Source organism: Triticum urartu, chromosome 5 (genome assembly GCF_003073215.2).
Source record: "Triticum urartu cultivar G1812 chromosome 5, Tu2.1, whole genome shotgun sequence".
Lineage (NCBI taxonomy): Eukaryota > Viridiplantae > Streptophyta > Magnoliopsida > Poales > Poaceae > Triticum > Triticum urartu.
The window spans coordinates 599,324,991-599,334,483 of NC_053026.1; the positions used below are offsets into that span (position 1 = coordinate 599,324,991).

General features: G+C 48.7%; 1 pseudogene; it reads right to left on the minus strand.

Annotated features, from left to right (window-relative positions):
* Positions 1 to 6,801: 6,801 nt before the first annotated feature.
* On the minus strand, positions 6,802 to 8,989 carry LOC125507510 (annotated as a pseudogene).
* Positions 8,990 to 9,493: the final 504 nt, after the last annotated feature.

Below are 9,493 nucleotides of genomic sequence, written 5' to 3' on the forward strand. Positions count from 1 at the left end.
GCAATGACAATTAGAGATCGTAGTTTCTTGTGCCATGCTTAATTAGCTAGGAGCTTAGAAAGGTTTACCTTGCGTGCCAACATGCTATTAAAATGGTTGTGATGTGGTATGATAGGGTGGTATCCTCCTCTGATTGATTTAAGTGACTTGACTTGGCACATGTTCACGCATGTAGTTGAAAGAAAATCAACATAGCCTTCACGATCTTTATGTTCATGGTGGATTATATCCTAGTCATGCTTGTATTCGGTGTTAATTAATTTTAATGCATGTTCATGACTGTTGTCACTCTCTAGCTGGTCGCTTCCCAGTCTTTTTCTAGCCTTCACCTGTACTAAGCGGGAATACTGCTTGTGCATCCAACTCCATAAACCCCAAAGTTATTCCATATGAGTCCACCATTCCTACCTATATACGGTATCTACCCGCTGTTCCAAGTAAATTTGTATGTGCCAAACTCTAAACCTTCAAATTAATATCCTGTTTTGTATGCTCTAATAGCTCATGTATCAACTAGGGCTGTCCTTATCTTCCATGTTAGGCGGGTTATTCTCAAGAGGAGTGGACTCCGCTCCTCACTCACGAGAAAAGGGCTGGTCACCGGGATGCCCAGTCCCATGCTTTATGCAAATCAAATCAAAATAATTGCAAACACAACTCCCCGTGGGACTCTTGTTAGTTGGAAGCACTCGTTGTTTCGAGCAAGCCATGGATTGATGCTTGTTGGTGGAGGGGGAGTATAAACTTTACCATTCTGTTTGGGAACCGCCTATAATGTGTGTAGCATGGAAGATATCGCCATCTCTTGGTTGTTATGTTGACAATGAAAGTATACCGCTCAAAATATTATTCACCTCTATTTCAAAACCGAGCTCTGGCACCTCTACAAATCCCCGCTTCCCTCTGCGAAGGGCCTATCTATTTACTTTCATGTTGACTCATCATCCTCTTATTAAAAAGCACCAGTTGGAGAGCACCACTCTCATTTGCATTCATTACTGTTAGTTTACATTGAGTATGACTTGACTGGATCTCTTTTACCATGAATTACAATGTCTAGTCAGTCCTTGATCTTTAAAGGTGCTCTGCATTTATGTTTTGTGGTCTCAGAAAGGGCTACCGAGATACCATCTTGTTATATCATATTATGATTGTTTTGAGAAAGTTTTGTCATCTGAGATTTATTATTATTGCTTGCTAGTTGATTATGCCATTGATATGAGTAAACATGAGACCTATGTGTTATTGTGAATATGGTTAGTTCATAATCTTTGCTGAAAACTTGAATGCTGGCTTTACATATTTACAACAACAAGAGCAAACAGAGTTTGTAAAAGTTTTTCTTTATCACTTTCAGTTTGTCAACTGAATTGCTTGAGGACAAGCGAAGGTTTAAGCTTGGGGGAGTTGATACGTCTCCGTCGTATCTACTTTTCCAAACACTTTTGCCCTTATTTTGGACTCTAACTTACATGATTTGAATGAAACTAACCCGGACTGACGCTGTTTTCAGCAGAATTGCCATGGTGTTATTTATGTGCAGAAACAAAAGTTCTCGGAATGGCCTGAAACTTCACGGAACATCTTGTCGGAAATAATAAAAAAATCCCTGCAAAAGATGAAGACTAGGGGGCACCACCTGTCCACGAGGGTGGGGGGCGCGCCTGCCCCCCTACGGCGCGCCCCCTACCTCGTGGGCCCCCTGGAGCTCCTCCGACCTCAACTCCAACTCTATATATTTGGTTTCGGAGAGAAAAATATAAAGAAGAAGGATTCATCGCATTTTATGATATGGAGCCGCCGCCAAGCCCTAAAACCTCTCAGGAGGGCTGATCTGGAGTCCATTCGGGGCTCTGGAGAGGGGAATCCGTCGCCATCGTCATCATCAACCTTCCTCCATCACCAATTTCATGATGCTCACCGCCATGCGTGAGTAATTCCATTGTAAGCTTGCTGGACGGTGATGGGTTGGATGAGATTTATCATGTAATCGACTTAGTTTTGTTAGGGTTTGATCCCTAGTATCCACTATGTTCTGAGATTGATGTTGCTATGACTTTGCTATGCATAATGCTTGTCACTAGGCCCTGAGTGCCATGATTTCAGATCTGAACCTATTATGTTTTCATCAATATATGAGAGTTCTTGATCCTATCTTGCAAGTCTATAGTCACCTATTATGTGTTATGATCCGTTAACCCCGAAGTGACAATAATCGGGATACTTACCGGTGATGACCGTAGTTTGAGGAGTTCATGTATTCACTATGTGTTAATGCTTTGGTCCGGTACTCTATTAAAAGGAGGCCTTAATATCCCTTAGTTTTCGCTAGGACCCCGCTGCCACGGGAGGGTAGGACAAAAGATGTCATGCAAGTTCTTTTCCATAAGCATGTATGACTATATTCGGAATACATGCCTACATTACATTGATGAATTGAAGCTAATTCTGTGTCACCCTAGGTTATGACTGTTACATGATGAACCGCATCCGGCATAATTCTCCATCATTGATCCATTGCCTACGAGCTTTCCATATATTGTTCTTCGCTTATTTACTTTTTCGTTGCTATTGCTATCATCACTACAAAATACCAAAAACATTACTTTTGCTATCATTACCATTTGCTGCCGTTACCACTACTATCATATTACTTTGCTACTAAATACTTTGCTGTAGATATTAAGTTTCCAGGTGTGGTTGAATTGACAACTCAACTGCTAATACTTGAGAATATTCTTTGGCTCCCCTTGTGTTGAATCAATAAATTTGGGTTGAATACTCTACCCTCGAAAACTGTTGCGATCCCCTATACTTGTGGGTTATCATACGCCTAGTTGATGTGAGACTATCTTCTCCCTTTTTGTCTCCCCCACAACCACCATTCTATTCCACCTAAAGTGCTATGTCCATGGCTCACGCTCATGTATTGCGTGAAGATTAAAAAGTTTTGAGAATGTCAAAAGTATGAAACAATTGCTTAGCTTGTCATCGGGGTTGTGCATGATTTAAATACTTTGTGTGGTGAAGATAGAGCATAGCCAGACTATATGATTTTGTAGGGATAACTTTCTTTGGCCATGTTATTTTGAAGAGACATAATTTCTTAGTTAGTATGCTTGAAGTTTTATTATTTTTATGTCAATATTAAACTTTTGTCTTGAATCTTTCGAATCTGAATATTCATGCCACAATTAAGAAGAATTACATTGAAATTATGCCAAGTAGCATTCCACATCAAAAATTCTGTTTTTATCATTTACCTACTCGAGGACGAGCAGGAATTAAGCTTGGGGATGCTTGATACGTCTCCAACGTATCTATAATTTTTATTGCTCCATGCTATATTATCTACTGCTTTGGACATTATTGGGCTTTATTATCCACTTTTATATTATTTTTGGGACTAACCTACTAACCGAAGGCCCAGCCCGGAATTGTTGTTTTTTGCCTATTTTAGGGTTTCGAAGAAACGGAATATCAAACGGAGTCCAAACGGAATGAAACCTGCGGGAACGTGATTTTCTCACCGAACATGATCGAGGAGACTTGGACCCTACATCAACCAACTAACAGGGAGGACACGAGGTAGGGGGCGCGCCTCCCCCCCCCCCCCCACCCAGGCGCGCCCTCCACCCTCGTGGGCTCCCTGTTGCTCCACCGACATACTTCTTCCTCCTATATATACCTATGTACCCACAAACGATCAGATACGGAGCCAAAACCCTAATTCCACCGCCGTAACTTTCTGTATCCACGAGATCCCATCTTGGGGCCTGTTCCGGAGCTCCGCTGGAGGGGGCATCGATCACGGAGGGCTTCTACATCAACACCATAGCCTCTCCGATGAAGTGTAAGTGTTTACCTCAGACCTACGGGTCCATAGTTATTAGCTAGATGGCTTCTTCTCTCTTTTTGGATCTCAATACAAAGTTCTCCCCCTCTCTTGTGGAGATCTATTCGATGTAATCTTCTTTTGCGGTGTGTTTGTTGAGACCGATGAATTGTGGGTTTATGATCAAGTTTATCTATGAACAATATTTGAATCTTCTCTGAATTCTTTTATGTATGATTGGTTATCTTTGCAAGTCTCTTCGAATTATCAGTTTGGTTTGGCCTACTAGATTGATCTTTCTTGCAATGGGAGAAGTGCTTAGCTTTGGGTTCAGTCTTGTGGTGTCCTTTCCCAGTGACAGTAGGGGCAGCAAGGCACGTATTGTATTGTTGCCATCGAGGATAACAAGATGGGGTTTTTATCATATTGCATGAATTTATCCCTCTACATCATGTCATCTTGCTTAAGGCGTTACTATGTTCTTATGAACTTAATACTCTAGATGCATGCTGGATTGCGGTCGATGTTGGAAATATGCCCTAGAGGCAATAATAAAATGGTTATTATTATATTTATTTGTTCATGATAATTGTCTATTGTTCATGCTATAATTGTGTTATCCGAAAATTGTAATACATGTGTGAATACATAGACCACAACACGTCCCTAGTGAGCCTCTAGTTGACTAGCTCGTTGATCAAAAGATAGTCATGGTTTCCTGACTATGGACATTGGATGTCATTGATAACGGGATCACATCATTAGGAGAATGATGTGATGGAGAAGACCCAATCCTAAGCATAGCTCAAAGATCGTGTAGTTCATTTGCTGTAGCTTTTCCGAATGTCAAGTATCATTTCCTTAGACCATGAGATTGTGCAACTCCCGGATACCGTAGGAGTGCCTTGGGTGTGCCAAACGTCACAACGTAACTGGGTGACTATAAAGGTACACTACAGGTATCTCCGAAAGTGTCTATTGGGTTGTCACGAATCGAGACTGGGATTTGTCACTCCGTGTGACGGAGAGGTATCTCTGGGCCCAGTCGGTAATGCATCATCACAATGAGCTCAATGTGACCAAGTGGTTGATCATGGGACCATGCATTAAGGCACGAGTAAAGTGACTTGCCGGTAACGAGATTGAACGAGGTATTGGGATACCTACGATCGAGTCTCGGGCAAGTAACGTACCGATTGACAAAGGGAATTGTATATGGATTGATTGAATCCTCGACATCGTGGTTCATCCGATGAGATCATCGTGGACCATGTGGGAGCCAACATGGGTATCCAGATCCCGCTGTTGGTTATTGACCGGAGAGGCGTCTCGGTCATGTCTGCATGTCTCCCGAACCCGTAGGGTCTACACACTTAAGGTTCGGTGACGCTAGGGTTGTAGAGATATTAGTATGCAGTAACCCGAAAGTTGTTCGGAGTCCCGGATGAGATCCTGGACATCATGAGGAGTTCCGGAATGGTCCGGAGGTAAAGATTTATATATAGGAAGTCCAGTTTCGGCCATCGGGAAGGTTTCGGGGGTCGCCGGTATTGTACCTGGACCACCGGAAGGGTCCCGGAGGTCCACCGGGTGGGGCCACCTATCCCAGAGGGCCCCATGGGCTGAATTAGGAGGGGAACCATCCCCTAGTGGGCTGGTGCGCCCCCCCCCTTGGGCCTCCACTGCGCCTAGGGTTGGGAAACCCTAGGGGTGGGGGCGCCCCCCACTTGGCTTGGGGGGGAAGCCCCCCCTTGGCCGCCGCCCCCTTGGAGATTCATCTCCTAGGGCCGGCGCCCCCCCCCCCCAAGGCCCCTATATAAAGAGGGGGGAGGGAGGGCAGCCATACCCCTTGCTCTTGGCGCCTCCCTCTCCCTCCGTAACACCTCTCCTCCCCGCTTGCGCTTGGCGAAGCCCTGCCGGGATCCTGCTGCATCCACCACCACGCCGTCGTGCTGCTGGATCTTCATCAACCTCTCCTTCCCCCTTGCTGGATCAAGAAGGAGGAGACGTCTTCCCGACCATACGTGTGTTGAACGCGGAGGTATTGTCCGTTCGGCACTTGGTCATCGGTGATTTGGATCACGATGAGTATGACTCCATCAACCTCGTTCTCTTGAACGCTTCCGCGCGCGATCTACAAGGGTATGTAGATGCACTCCTCTCTCCCTCGTTGCTAGATGACTCCATAGATTGATCTTGGTGATGCATAGAAAATTTTAAAATTCTGCTACGTTCCCCAACAGTCGATGCGTGGAGTAATAGTAGTAGATGCAAGCAGGAGTCGGTCTACTTGTCTTGGACGTGATGCCTATATACATGATCATACCTAGATATTCTCATAACTATGCTCAATTCTGTCGATTGCTCAACAGTAATTCGTTCACCCACCGTAAAATACCTATGCTCTTGAGAGAAGCCACTAGTGAAACCTATGGCCCCCGGGTCTATCTTCATCATATTAATCTTCCAATACTTAGTTATTTTCATTGCTTTTATTTTACTTTGCATCTTTATCATATACCAAAAATATTATCTTATCATATCTATCAGATCTCACTCTCGTAAGTGACCGTGTAGGGATTGAACCCCTTATCGCGTTGGTTGTGAGGATTTATTTGTTTTGTGTAGGTGCGAGGGACTCGCGCGTAGTCTCCTACTAGATTGATACCTTGGTTCTCAAAAACTGAGGGAAATACTTACGCTACTTTGTTGCACCACCCTTTCCTCTTCAAGGGAAAACCAACGCAAGTGCTCAAGAGGTAGCAAGGAACATGGCCACTTGCTCTTTGACACCAGTGTTGATGCTATCTTGTAACAGCCCCTGCTCCTGAAGGTCTCGACAAGCCTGGCAAATGGTGCTCTTTTCATTCTAAGCATCCACAGAGCCTCGACGTCATTGCAGTTGTAGATGTAGTTCTGATTTTGGATCATCTCATGTTCCCGGGGAAACAATGGACCATAGCGGATCAAAGATCTCCCAGCACGACGAACAACTCTGGTGCATGAACATGACCCATGCATGAATCACACTAATCAGTGCTGCTGCCTGGATTATCAACCTCATCCGTGCGTCCATAACCTAGTCGACATCGACAGTTCATTTAGTGGGAAATCGATCCTACACCTAGCTTAATGGCCTAACCAGTGATCTAACAAAGGGGGGAGGGGTGCTGCTTACCAGCATCCGAGACGAGGACGGCGTAGGGGGAGCCATGGCACAGACTAGGTCGACCAGACAGTGGCCAACAACAAGGGCAGCACCAGATCCGCCACAAACGCCGCCGCCTCTTCTGCCGCCGCCTATAGCTCAGATCTGAAATCGCAGCCACCGCCGATGGTGGGGCAATAGGGAAGAAAGGGGGCATTGGCTATGGGTGAGCGAGTGAAAGGGGGGTGAGGCTAATTTGGCGCCAGGACGACGCGCCAGATTTCCATCTCCCGCCATCCCCCTCGCCCTCGCCTCGCTCCTGCTCGTGCGACCTCGCGCCGCACTCAGCCTGGCTCGCGAGAAACTGCCGATCCGAGCGTTTCCAGTGAGCCAGGCTCTGGGCTGCTTTGAGGAGCGTGCGATGCAGGCCCAATAGGAAAACCGGGCAACCAAACAGGCCTCTCCCTTCCCGCGCAGGACTGGTTGGGCTCGATGCGGGCAACCAAACACGCCCATTGTGTCTGCCCCTGCAGCACCGTAAGATCTGAGGTGTTGTACAAACTCATTGATGTAGCTATCCTGGAGTGCCTTATCCGCTATGACTGCTTGCATCTTCAGTGCGTTTGCCACGAAGCCCCTTCTTTCTTCTCCCTCAACCATGACTGCCCGGACGGCGCTCGCGACGCCATGGCGGTCGAAGGACCCGTCGTCCTTGTCCCTCACCACCTGCAACCCTACCTTCTCCGCTTCCATTTGTCGCGCATTGGGCCCTTGGTCGCTGAAGATGGGCAGCATGACGAGTGGGTGCCCGAATAGGAGCCCTTCGATCAGCGAGTTCCGGCCACAGTGCGTCAAGAACCCGCCGACGGTCGCGTGCGCCAGGATGCTCATCTAGGGCACCCACCCCGTGGCCACCAGTCTGCGGTCGTGGGTGTGCTCCTCGAAGCTAGGCGGGAGAGGGTCGTCATCGGCACCGATGGGCTTCCTGAGAGCCCAGAGGAAGCGCGTCCCGGTGAGCTCCAGGCCGAGGGCCAGCTCGCGCACCTGCTCCTCGCGAAGTGGCACCTCGCTCCCTAGCGCCACGTACACCACCGAGCCGGGCGGTTGTGCATCCAACCACCAAACAGTGGCATGGTCTTCTCCATTGCTGCCAGCGGCACGGCGGCAGAAGGCCGAGGGGCAGCATCGGCTTGCCATGGAGGGTTGCTAAGAGCGGGAAGGACTCAGGCTCCTACTCGACGCAGCTCCGGATGGCTGTTGGTGTGCATCTCTTCTCTGTCAAGATGCAGCGCCAGAGCCTGGACATACCCGATGACGTTCCATGCACGGCGACAAACCGTGTCATCGCATTTCGCTCGTAACTGGGCACAACGCGCCTAGCAGCGGTGGCCTGTTCAAACATAGAGGCAACGGCAGAGCCTGCCTCGGGGTGCTCCAATGGCGGGCGGGGGACGGCAGCGAACATGGCAGCGGTCGTCAGAAGCGCCGCACATGGTACCTGGCATTCAAGGCAACTAGATTTGAGACATGCATGTGATGGAACCAACAAAGCTGCCGGCCTGCCGCCAAACTAGCCGTCTCTGGTGGATTGGATCGTACCTTGTGCTCGAGGGCGGCGGCGGTGGCCCGGTGGTGGAAGCAGTCGACGATGATCCAGTGAGGCCTCGTGGCCTCGTCGGCGCACGCAGCGGCCAAGAACTCCCAAAGGGCGCGGCGAGGCCGTCGAAAGCCTTCTAGTGGAGCTCATGATCGGTGGCGGTGACATCGTTGGTGGACTCCGCGCTGTCGGGCAGGTCGTTGACGCACGGCAAGGGGAGCTCGACGAGGTCCACGTGCGGCGCCGCAGCGGGGCGCAGCGGCGGGAGGCGGGCGAGGTTGCGCGGGGTGGACACAAGGTGGCCGGGCAGCGCCAGGCGCTCGGCGAGCTCCAGGTACGGAAGCAGGTGGCCAAAAGAGAGGTAGGGGCAGAGCACGATGCGCAGCGGCGGCTAGGACGTGGCGTCCATGGAGAGCTGAAGCTTGGCTTACCGGCGTTGCGAATAGAAGGAAGCGGCGGCTGGCTCTTGGTGGTGCTCTGCTCACTGGTCACTGCTCAGCTGCTGACCCCGCGGATAAATAAAGAGACAACCAGGGCATGGGTGGCCGGTCGCTGAGATTTGGGTCTGGGTGCTCTCCTCCCGCCAACATGTGCGCTCACCTAAAACAGTGAGGCCATGTAGCAGCTGCACGCTTAAGGTAGCTCCCGAAACATGGCGGTCGGACAAGAAAAACCACTCGGTGGGTGCAATTACAAATGGATTTGGAAAGCCAAACTCCTTCTTAAGATCCAGATTTTTCTTTGGAAACTTTCTCAAGATGCAGTGCTCACTAGACAATTGATGCGTCAACGTAAATGGCCAGGAACCTGTGTGTTCCTTTTGCAACAGATTGAAACTTTCCAACATCTGTTCTTTGATTGCCCTGTTGGCAAAGTTGTCTGGCGATCGATTGGGGTCACTCTCGGGACAGAC